This window comes from Sciurus carolinensis, chromosome 12, assembly GCF_902686445.1.
Source record: "Sciurus carolinensis chromosome 12, mSciCar1.2, whole genome shotgun sequence".
NCBI lineage: Eukaryota > Metazoa > Chordata > Mammalia > Rodentia > Sciuridae > Sciurus > Sciurus carolinensis.
Genome location: NC_062224.1, coordinates 21395468 through 21408642, shown reverse-complemented (window position 1 = coordinate 21408642; position 13175 = coordinate 21395468). Strand labels below are relative to the sequence as shown.

The window sequence follows — 13175 nt, the reverse complement described above, 5'->3', positions numbered from 1 at the left end:
ACCAACAAATTCTATGAAGAAGCTCTTTCAATTTTCCATGTGGTTTCCCTACAAAAGAAAAGCCTAAATGGATTTATACAGAATGACCATTTCTGTTAAACAAAAAAGTTTCAAAGCATTTTACTGCCTTCTTTAAAAGAAAGAAAATGCACCTTCTTCAATGGTATGGTTATTTTTCCATTCTTTTTTTTTTTTTTTTTTTTTTTTTGCAGTGCTGGGGATCGAACCCAGGGCCTTATGCTTGCAAGGCAATATTTTTCCATTCTTAACATTTTAAAACAAACATGAACAAAACTCTTCTCTGAAAAGAGGATATGTGAATAAAAACCTGAAGAAAGTGAAGAAGCATGCCAAGCCAAGATCTGGGAGGTCAGTGTTTCAAGAGGGAAAGTGCAAAGGCCCTGAGACTGAAACAAGGAGGCCACTGTGTTGAAGAATGAGTAGAGGAAACACAAATGTTCACCAAAGTAAGGCAGATAAGAAAGGAAGGCCCTTGGCTTTTATGCAAGTGATACTGGCAGTCTTTGCAGGCTGAGTAGAATAACTTGCTCTGAGTTTAAAAAGATCACATTGGCTGCTAAACTGAAAACAGGCTTTAGGCTATATATACAGAAATATATACAAAGAATGTAATGTGAGGTTCCCCCAAACTTGATGGTCCCCCGTATTCCTTATGAGCTCTCTCTGTATATAGCTACTATACACACATAGAAACAACTGTCACTTGCCATCTGAAACAAACAAACAAACAAGAAGTGGTGTGATGGGATATGTCATACATATGAAATACTGACGCCCAATTTCTTGTATCTACGTCCATTCCCAACTTTCAACCACTAGCTCTAAATACTGGTAAGAACATTTGAAATTTATCACACACCAAGGTGGGAGGAAAAAAGAGAGAAGCACATGCTCTCTTTTCCTAACAGTAATATGGGAATTAATAGTGTTATTATCTATAAAATTTAAAAGTAACTTTCATAATAATAATCTCCTAAGATTTATTCAATCAATATAAAGATGTTTTTCTAAGTAATGCCTTAAAAATATTACTCTGACCCAGTAATTTCACTTGAGATAATATCCAGTGAAAATAACAGTAAATAGGAAACAGATTTCCTCACAAAAATATTTTCTACTTTATAAAAGCAAAAAAAAAAAAAAAAACACTTTAAATATCCACAGACATGTGATTAAAATACATAAATCTTCTAGATAATGCAGCCAATAAAAAATGATGCCTCAAAAATGTAAAAATGGGAGCTGGGGAGGTAGCTCAGTCGGTAGAATGCTTGCCTTGTAAGCACAAGGCCCTGGGTTCGATCCCCAGCACCCAAAAAAAAAAGTAAAAATGTTCATAACACGATTTTTATATTTGTAAGATAAAAACACAAAAACTGGAAAACATAAAAGCACCAGGAAAAAACTGACAGTGTAACACATCAAAATATTAACAGTAGTTACATTTGGAAGATTAAATCATGTAAACCAATTTTAATTTGTATTTTCTAATGTTTATAAGTGATCATCATTTTATGTATAATTTTAACATTATTTTTATTTCCAATATAAATCATGTAACATCACCTCTCTGCATACTATATCAACCTAGAAAACATTAATAATAATTTGTAAGCATGTATCAAGTACCTAGCATACCAGACACTGTGCTAAATGCTGAATCCTGGCTATCTCACTTTAATCTTCACAGTAATCCCTAATGGCAGTACTATCAGAGATGAGGAAGTAATGCTCTAGTTTACACATCCACCACAGCACCAGGATCATCTCTGGACCTTGAATTTAGTTTCTTGGGCACTAAAATCTGTACTCAATTATAGTACTATCCTGCCTCCCTACAACAATGTAGAAATACTTAGTAAGTAATGTAACCTTGATCAGAGTTCCCAGCATGCCACACTGATCAGCATTCTCAGTATAGTAGCACTCTCCTACTTCCCATATCATTTCATTTATCTCCTTCAGTCTGCCCCCCTCATTCCTCATCCACCTTTTTATTTACTCCTTTTCTTTCCCTTCCACACTTCATCTCTACCTATACCAACAGCTTTTAACCAGCAGGATCCTTGGGCATTGATTACCTTTGGTGGTGAAACTCAAAGGAATCAACTGCTGTTTTAAGTCTTATTATAAATTGGAAATTACACACTGGAAGCGAAGAGCCACTTCGGATTACCAGATATGTTTTGCTCTAGAGCCTACTGTTTTGAATGAGTCATCAATTAAAAATTAAGACAAGTTCACCTAAAAAATCCAAAATTTTAGCTTCTCTTAAAATAAAAAAAAAAAAAAACCTGACAACAGAGATGAAACAAGGCTTATTCTCCTAAAGATTAATCTCTCATTTTATCTACAGTCCCCACCAACCCCTAATCTCTGACACCTGACTTTTTTCAAGTCTCTTAACTCTTTTATGACCCCCTTCATTCTTCAATGCCTAGTCCCAAAGGTACTGAGTTTGGAACCCCCTCTAAATACTTTTAATAATGGCACCAAAGTCCTGGGACATGTTGTCACATGCCATTTTTACTTTTTACTAAATTCTGCTAATTCTTCTGAGAGATGCTAAGAGCTAAAAGGCCTATTGTCAGATCTAAACCACAAGGAAGGTAGCAACAGCAATCATGGCAAAACCACAGGCAAAGGCATATCCAAAAGAATTTGCTATTAGCTGGCTCACTGGATCAACTCACCTCTAGGATCTATCGCAACTCATATATTCCTTTAGCATTAGCCAGAATGAGGAAGGTTTTAGTATTAAGTTTTCTGATGATGAGACTAATTAGTTTAGTAATTGCTGCAAAGCAGTTACAAAACGTACAAAAAAAAAAAAAAAAAACATTTTTAAGTTTCAGCTCCGTTGGGCTTCTGATAGAAGAATTTTAAATAGTAAGATTAACGGCAGTATCTACCTTCTTTTATTGTCTTAGTAGCTATTCAAAATCCATATTTTTATGGTAATGTAACTCCATTAGGGAGAGGGTTATAAAGTGAACTGGAGGATCAATCTTACACTGGAAGAAAAATAGACTTAAATGACCTCCATCTCTGATTTCTCTTCACATTAGTCTGTTGTATTCAGCTTCAACTATGAAACTTTTTTTTTTTAACAATTCCAGAACAGAAAGAAAAACATACAGAAAACTTTTAGAGACCCAAAGGTCCAAACTAATTTCAAATCTCATAAACTGAGAAGTTTGTCATGGCTATGGAAGAAATGACAATGGGGAAAGGAGAATCAAGTGTGGGTCCGCACATTTCATTTACCATATATTTGAATATTTTAAATTCAGTTTTTCTTCTAAATTTCAAACAATACTAAAAACTTGTTTTTAATAAGGAATACCCATGAAATGGTTAATAACCCATGAGGTAAATAATTCATAATTCTGAAATATTCACTGATGAGTGGAACAAAAGCTATGGTCCACGTTTCTTTGTATTATGTAAGAAAGGTTATTATGCTAAATATGTAAAATATAATTTATGATTTACAAAAGCAGTCTGTACCTGATAACATTGATTAAGGGTTGAAAAGAGAAATATGGGTTTTGCTTCTTGGAGAAGAAAACTAAAAAGCAGATAACTATTGAAAAATATACCCAGCAAATTTTCTCCATTGTAAAATAAGTATTTTCTTCAAAAGCCTGGCTAATAACAGAAAAAGTTCAAAAAACTACTTTGGTTTGATCCCACTGTGAAAGAAACCAAGAACCATTTTTTCATTATAAATGAAAAACCAGAAAAACAAAACAACACAGTCCAAAATCTTGCCTACCATCTTATAAGCAAAATACTAAACACCTCCAAAGATAATAAACATTTTTGCAATTGTATTACTTTATTATTTGCTAGTTTTATTGTTTAAGTAATTCATTCCAACTCCCCTCCCCCACAATTTAACACTATACAGTCTCATCTGTGCTACTTCGATTCATTCTTGTAGAATTCAGAACATTAGATTTATAATGTTGCATGTTAAGGAAGCATTCCAAAAAATAGTAGTAGTTTAAAAGAGTACATCTGTACTCTTACAAGAAGAACGCTTTCTTAGCTAGCATTGTCACTCTGCTCTATACATTATAGCAGTTTTAAATTCAAAAGCAAAATTACGTATTTATCAAACAAACCTGACCACTCCATGCACAATACAGATTGCATAATAAACTCCAATTATGGTTGATCATGCAGTCTAGAAGCCTGAATTGGGCCATGACTGCCTATAGTGCAGTCTTCCTCTCTTCTCTGACTCAGCTTTTGTCAGCACAGCAGCCTGCCACAAGAGCTCTGCAGTGATGTGATCCGCACAGAGGCTCTTTCCCCCCTCCCTTTCCTGTCTAAGCCACTACAGCTAACTGGCAGAACTACATCATCTTCCCAATCACTGGTACACTTAAAATATTTACAGTATGAAGGAAAGGCTTTCTCAAAAGTCTTATTCAGGAATTAACATTTTTAGTTTTTAGAAGATTATCACTTTTTCTTCTTTTTAGGTAACACATGTTAGTATTTATTTATTCAATGAAAACAACTTTATAATTATTCATGCTAACTATGTTCCAAAACAAAACAATTTCGACACAAGCTTGTGGCACCATTAATGACCCTTTGACTCAATCCAAGGATACCAAAGAGTACTCAGTCCTTTCTTAATCTCTCAATAGCATCTCATACTGCTAACGATTCCTTTAATGTCCCTCATCCTGGATACCATATACCATATTATCATTCTCTTTGTTGTCTTATTTCTTTAACTCTTTTGCCTTCTTTGCAAGATGCAGTGCAAGTCCTAGTAAGACAGACTCCACTACCTCAATTACTACCTACTACATGTAGGACAAGGAGCATTATAATAGCTTTACCTTCGAACTTCAAATCATTCATTCATAAAATAAGAATAGTAACACCTACCTTCATGGAGGTTATTTTTTGTATGAAATAAAATAACATCTTTAACATACTTAAGATAGTATCTAACAGACACCTAATAAATTATTCTCATCAATATTCTTAAAACCTGGATTCCCTTATCTAAGTTAGAATTCTATTCATGACCTACTTTCTCCTTTCTCATACTATACCTAGATGAGGTCATTCTCCAGACTTGATTTTAACTATGAATTACTTCCAAACCTCTTTACAGTGCCACCCATTATCCCAAGATCCAAATTTGTATGACTAAGCTCTTGCTACTCACACACACCTAGACACCTTACACTATATGTCCAAAACCAAACTCATTATCTTCCCTCTCACAACCTCAGCTGCCACTGTAATCCCCTCATCTGCATGATGGCAGCATAACTCATCCCCTTGGTCACCAACACAGAGAAACTAGAGTCTTCCCAACTTCTCTTCCTTCTCATATCCAGCTACCAAATCCTGCCACTTCTAAAATACACATTGAATGGTCACTTTTCTATTCCTCTACCACGGCCTGAATTTAGATCTCCATCAACCTTCTCCTAGACTATTAGCTGGTCTTTCAAACAACCTGTCTCACTCCTCTTGGAATCTTGCCTACCTGGCATTGATACATATATTTAAACCTAAAGCTAATCATGTGACTACCCTGCCTAAAATCCCTTTCCTTGCTCCTTTCTGCCTGCATAGCAGTGCTTCTCCAAGTACATTCCCACTTGTTCCATAGGATGCAGAAGATGAATTAAAGTTAGATGAAAAAGGTCAGCAATGGCCAAATAACTTTGAAAAAAGTCAGGTTAAACATAAGAGAAATAAAATTGCGGGCTGGGGTTATGACTCATGGGTTAGGGTTGTAGCTTAGTGGTAGAGGGCTCACCTAGCATGTGTGAGGCCTTGGGTTCGATCTTCAGCACCACATAAAAATAAAATAAAGGTATTGTGTCCACCTACAACTAAAAAATATATTTTAAAAAACTGCAAGGCCACTTAAAGTATAAATATGAAAATCAAATTCAAGGTCTTCAAAATCTGAAAACTGAGGTTTCTGAAAAACTTATTTCTAACTCGCTCTTGAAATCTTAGCTAGCTGGTCTGTTCTGTCTGTCCCTTTGTTGGTGGTGTCCCCCAAGATTCTGACCTCCTTCCATCCTTATCTCCCTCAATAAGCCAAAACTACAATTATGGTAGATGTTGGCCAACTTAACCTTGCCTAACAAACCAAGGTTCTTGATTCCTCTCTATGAGTCCTAGCTGATCACAAGGCCAGTTCAACTCTTACATGTGGGAAAACACTCTAGCCACTCATTTCTGTTCCCATCTTGTGACAGTCGAGTTTAAAACAAGTCAGTTTTATTTAAGCACAAGGCTCTTTTTTGTCCGTTTTGTGTTACTATAATTATAGATGATAACGGAAACTGATAAAATGTGAACAAAAATGAAAGTTGTTCTTTCTAAGAAAACTAACTTGAATATTTTGGAAAGATTCAATAGAGGCTGTTCTCATCTATATTTTCCCCTTCTCTTAGTTTTGTCCTTTTTTGTCTCCAGTGAGAGAAATTCTTTCTGAATTTAGCTACATTTCAACTGTAGCATATTCCAAAACTAAGTCTGTTCCTTCTGCCAGGACATTCTTCTCTTTTTATCCTGCTAACTCCTTCCAAAACTGCTTGAACACAATCTTCCCAGAAAAATTTCCCTGTGCCCTACACTAGGTGAGCTCTTTTTGTTACATGTTTTCATAGCTCCATGCTCTTCAAAACTCTTATTCATCACATTCTAAGTACTTGTCCCATTGTTTGCAATGCCCATTATCCATGTACACTCATGAAGGCAGGGACAAGACCACATCTGTATTTCTTTATTGTTGTATCCTCACTTAAAAGGTACACAACAAATATTTGTTGAATAAGTTAATAAAAGTGGGAGGACAATTTTAAAGAGAATAGAAATTTGTAGTCCTAAAAGTGTCAAACATGAATCATTTTAAGATAGAATAATTTTTATCTTGTGAACAAAAGGGCCATTTGAATAGTTGTGAGCAAAACCAAAGTTGTTTCCTTCCTTAAATAATTGCACTAATATAGCAGTTAGAGCAGATGGGATTGCAGCAAAATCTCTAACTACCTACACTGACACTATACCATCCCTACCCTAAGATTCTTAAAAAGTCTGGGGGTGGGGAGGGAAGGATTTCAGGCATCTGATTTTCACCAATTCTCAGGTAAGAGGCTAGTTAAGATTCAGTAAACAAAAGTTCACACCTAAAAAAAACAAACACTCAGAGACTAATGGCCTAATGATAACAAGCTTTTACAAATCATTCCTAAACACAGTCTGATTTTTACACTTTGATGGTCCCCATGGGGAGCATCTCCACCTGCAAAAAATCCTTTTGAAAACTCATGAAGGAAAATATTACATTACTATCCAACTCTCCCTTATTTAAAAGTCATATGGAAATCTCCCTAAATTCCTTTCCTCCCCAGAAAAAAGGAAATGTACACAGACAGCAAGCCAAAAAAAAAAAATATATATATATATATATGTGTGTGTGTATATATATATATATAGATATATATATATATGTGTGTGTGTGTGTATATATATATATATATATATCACATGGACAATATTAACAACAAAACTAAATTGACAAGGTATCCCTTTGAACCCCAAAATAAAAGTGAGTAGAAACAAATCACTAATAGCAACAAATTCTACACAACATCAGCATCTGCAGAGAGAGTCAAAGGGAAACAGGCAGGGCATGTGATTGAACAGAAGCACCCACAATGTATCATCCCTGAAAAAAGATATGTCCATCTGGAACCTATGAATGTGACCTTATTTAGGAAAAACGTCTTGTGTATATAATTAAAGTAAGGATCTCCAGATGAGATTATCCTGAATTACCTAGATGGGATCTAAATTTCAATGACATGTGTTATGGTTTGGATGTGAAGTGTCCCCCAAAAGTTCATGTGTGAGACAATGCAAGATGGTTGAGAGGAGAAATGATGAGGCTGTGAGAGTCTTAAACCAATCAGTGATTTACTCCCCTGATAAGGATTAACTGAGCGGTAATGAAATGGTAGGGGGTGGGTGGAGAAGGTGGGAATTGGGGCGTGGCTTTGGGTACACATTTGTATCTGGTGAGTGGAGTCTCTCTGCTTCCTGGTCACCAGGTAAGCCTCCTCTCTGCCACACTCTTCCTCAGTGTTGTTCCTGCCTCACCTGGAGCCCTGAGGAATGGAGTGGGCTATCTATGGATGAGACCTCTGAAACCGTGAGCCCTTCTTCCTCCTCTACAGTTGCACTAGTCTGGTCATTTAGTCACAGCAATGAAAACGCTGACTTAAAACAACATGTGACCTTATAAGGAAAAGGCAGAAGACTGGACATGGAGTGAAGAAGCGCACATGAAGAAGAAGGTAGAGACTGGAGTTATGCTGCCACAAACCAAGGAATACTTGGAGCTACCAAGTGTTTTGTTTTAGGCCAACAAGTATTTGTAATTTATCACAGTAGGCCCAAACAGCCAAGAGGTACTCACTGGAAAGAACAGGAACCAATATGGGAGAACAAGTAAAACTAGGGTAAGTTTTACTCACTTGACAGGAGGTGCACAAACATGAATATAGATTCATGTTAGAAAATCCAAACTCAGGACCACAAAATGGAGAAGCAAATCTCCTTCCCAAGAAAAAGTTGCACATGTGAGGAGAAACTACTGGAAACAAAAATCAAATTGAGTAGTACAAGTTAAAAGACATTATTAAAAAAAAAAAAAAAGGATATGAAAGAACATGATTCTTTTGCAATCATGCAAACTCAGAAATGAGCTTATGGAACTAGAAAATAATCAGAAGTAGAAGAAATTAACTTAGAAATAAAAACTAAGCTGGAAGAAATACAGGAGAATGTAACAATACTTAAGATAGACAAGGAGATTTTAATATGTGTACAACAGAATCCCTTAGGAAGAAAATCAAACAGCCAAGCAGAAAATAGAACAGATACTAAAAACTATAATTTAATTATGCTTTCCTGAAATTGAACTATATCAAAATGTATATTCAGGCTAAGGTTGTAGCTTAGTGGTAAAGCACTTGCCTAGCATGTGTGAGGCACTGTTGTTTGATTCTCAGTACTGCATATAAATAAAATAAAGGTCCATTGACAAAAAAAAAATTTTTTAATGTCCACTGAAGGGAACTAAGGATACCTGAGACTATCAAGCTAGAATGACCAACTCTAAGATATAATACAGCAAAATTATAGAACTTGAAAATCAAAACAAAATTTAAAAAAAAAAAAAAAACCTTTATGTATCTAAGCAGAAATACCAAGTGATTTATCATGGAAATAAAAATTAGATGACCATCAGACTTTTAAATAGTGAAGTTTTTTATAAACAACAAAATGCAGCATCATATTGAAGACATTCCAAGAAAGAAAACCTGAGTCAAGGATGATAAGCCCAGCCAAACCAACTTTCAGTTACAAAGGTCACAGACAAACTTATCTATGTGTGAGAACTCCAGGAATTTCATGCCCATAGCTCTTCCTAAGGAATCTATCAGAGAATGAGCTCCAGACCACTAAATGACTACAAAAATAAGGGCATAAGATCTAGAGCATTAAAACCAAAAGTAAATGAGGGTTAAAAGTAGCCGGTCAGGCGCAGTGGTGCATGCCTGTAATCAAGAGACTGAGGCAGGAGGATCACAAGTTCAAAACCAATTTTAGCAGCTTAGTGATGACCTCGGCAACTTGGCAAGACCCTGTCTCAAAATAAAAAATAAAAAGGGCTTGGGATGTGGTTTAGTGGTTAAGCACCTCTCGGTTCAACACCTGGTATGCGGGGGGGCAGGGGGTATATATGTAATGCCTATATAGTTTGATAAAGCAGATATAGTGCAACTTAGAAAAAATAAGAGAATGGGAAAAGCACAGGAAAAAAATATAGCTATTTTCAGTAATCATATTGTTGACAAGGTACTACTTTTGCACTATTTTTCTAGATTGTTGTGTATGACATTTGGAATAAAATCACATGAGTAATTTGGCAATACACTAATACCTCATTTTGTCCTTAAAAAACAGGATTTTTAATGTGGAAGAAAAAAAGAACCAGATCTAATGACAAAGAATAAAAACATCTAGTCCTGAATTTGAAAGGAAATATCAGTATGATTCATTATCTCAAAAAAAAAAAAAATGGCAAAAAAGGTCCATAGTATAACAGTAATACTATAGCAATATTACTACTAATTTCCTGGTTTTGATAATTATACTATGGTTATATAAGACTCTGGGTAAAGGATATAAGGAAACTCTCAGTACTCTTTTGCAGCTTTTCTGTGAGTTCGAAGTTGTTTCGAAATAAAAAGTCAAACTATGTATATGTGTGTGTATGCAAAGACCTACAGTCAAGTAATCATTAGCAATGAACATCCCTAACATCCACTGATGGTCTTGAAATATCATTCCTGCTAAAACAACCCAGGATTTTTTTGAAGACATGGCTGATTCCAGGTCCTGGACTAGAAAAGTACATAAAAGATGAACTAGAAAATCATACCAGTTAGTAAGAAAGCTGGTATGACAATGAGGCTCAGGTCTAAAGGATTCAGGAACAAAATTAACAAAGCTCATTGGCCAAAAATGGACAACTCAAGGTACAATAACCTTTGAAATACATGATATACATTTCATCTACCAGTTAAGAGTAATGATAGATATAGAGAAATGATAGATACAGATAAATCAATAGACATGCACACACAAACTTTGAAAGGTGATTAAGGAAACAATTCAGTTCCATAAATAAAGGGAAAGAAGCAAAAATATTATAAAGTTTCATACAAGATTTTTTTACAAAATGTTGTTTATACTTTTCAAAAGTAGTTCATCTATATCTATAACCCCACATTGATGCTTCTAAATTTCAAACAGCTCTGAAAGTGAAAACCTCTCTTGTAACTCACTAGTCACAAAACTTGACCTAACCTGAGCTCATGGTAAGCCCAAGTTTTTTCTAAGCCTTTATTTATTTCCTACAGTGTATAAATATTCATACATTTCACAGCAGATACTTAAATTGGTCAGAATCTGCTTCACTTTATACTTCTAAAATCTGAAAACTTATGAATTCTGAAATACCCAGGCATTCTAGATGAAGGATTACAGAGCTATACAAACAGCACTACAAATAAGGGTAACTGGACAGAGTAGAGAGGAAGAGAAAGCATGAAGGAAGAAAACCATAGAAAGCAAGACCATCTACCTTAAGGCTGGGAAAATATCTTCTACCTGGGATTAATAAGGTCAGAAAAGTTTACAAACCAGGTAAAACCCTGAGCCAGACTTTGAAGGAAGTGTGGGACTTACATAATAAGTGACAAGACATGGGAAAGGGATTTCAGACAAAAGGAACATGGAGAGCTGGGGTTGTAGCTCAGTGGTAGAGGCACTGGGTTCCATCCTCAGCAGCACAAAAAAATATAAATAAATAAATAAAATAAAGGTTCACTGACAACTAAAAAAAACGTTTAAAAAAAAAGAAATATGGGCAGACATGAAAAAGACTGCAGACTTCTCATAAATCCAGAGTACTATGGATATATCTTTTTCAGTGAGAGGATGAGGTTGGAAAATAAGGCAATAAGTGGAATAAGTTTATGTACCTTAAATCCTATTACAGTAGGTAAGATTTAAATGAACTATAGATTTTCATCAAGAATATGATCAATCTACAACTCTCAAGAAATGATACACAGAAGTAAGACCTGTGTGATCTTGAAGTTAACTAAATTCTTTGAGCCCCCATTTCCACAATTTAAAATGCATATAATAGTATATATCTTGCAGGGTTATTGTGAGGATTAACTGTGGTAAATAAGATTTGAGGTACTTAATCAGTTAAATATTCTCCTTTATAACTGCAAAATTATCTAAAATCTACTTTCTCTCATTGTATATTTCTAGGAAACAGACATTACAGTTTAGCACTTACAAAGAACTGAACAGTACTTTAACACAAAATAGATATTAAGACTAATAAATGTCAATAGCATAAATGTCTATAGTGCAACAGAAATAAAAAATATTAAAAGGTTGCAAAACACTCAGAATCAAAGACAAATAGATGAAATTATATAATGTATAGCAGATATCAAAAGGATTACTAAGAACTTCTTCCTGATTTATATATCTGCAGACCAAAAAAAATAAGAGAACAAACTCTATGGCTATTTAACAACTATACTATTCTTTGCAAAACATTTTACTCTGATCTCCGGATGTTGGGAATCTATTCTCATGATCTGTACTTTTATCTTAAGACAAAAAGAAAGAGAGAGGGAGAGAGAAATCCAACTAGTCTGTTTCCCTGCTAAAAGTTTAAGACCATCTTAACAAATAAATTCTACAAATATGCACAGTTAATCTAACAGAAACAAACTCATTTTTCATGACCTCGTCTATTCAGCAAGCAAAAATCTCTACCAGTTTACAGATTATAAAGTGGTAAAGGGGAAAAAAAACAGCAGAAGTAGAGGTTAGGTAGATGAAGCATTCGAAACCAGAATGTATTAAAACAGATAACTCTCTGGTTATCAAAACAAAAAATAAAAAATAAAAATAAAATCATTATTGTTCCTCAGGGTCCTCAAACCAGATTGTGAATATTAACAGATTTTACAGGTTTACTTTTTTAAAAAAATTACTCACTAGATTATAGTTGGCCAGACCCTAGGGGTTTTGTTGTTGTTGTTCTTGTTTTTGTTTTTGTTTTAAGAATCTGATGCTGGATACAAAATATACCAGAGATTTCCTATGTGGTACCCTCATGTGCCAAAAACAGTTCTGAACTAGAAAGAAAAACACTGCAAAGACTTCAAACACTAAAATGTGTGCATTTCATGTTACATAGAGGCAATGGAAGGGAAAAATCTTACATGGTTTATAAGTTTATAGTTTACAGATTACCAAGTATTTTAATAGGACTTTTCTTCCTTAATTTTTTGGCGGTTTTCCTACTTAGTCATTCTCTCATATTTTGCCTTTCCCACAGGGTTCTCTCTGCCTGAAGCACCTGTCAGCAATTCCACTCTCAAAAAAAGATGGAAATAGAGGTTCAAACAGAAACACGTACACCAATGTTTATTGCAGCATTATTATAGCAGCATTATTTACAATAGCCAAAAGGTGGAAACAACCCAAGTGTC

The 13175-nt window shown here is 34.8% G+C and overlaps 1 protein-coding gene across 1 annotated transcript in view; it reads right to left on the bottom strand.

The window, feature by feature from the left end:
• Nucleotides 1-13175, bottom strand: part of Arhgap21 (Rho GTPase activating protein 21) — a 135032-nt gene that overhangs the window by 96708 nt on the left and 25149 nt on the right.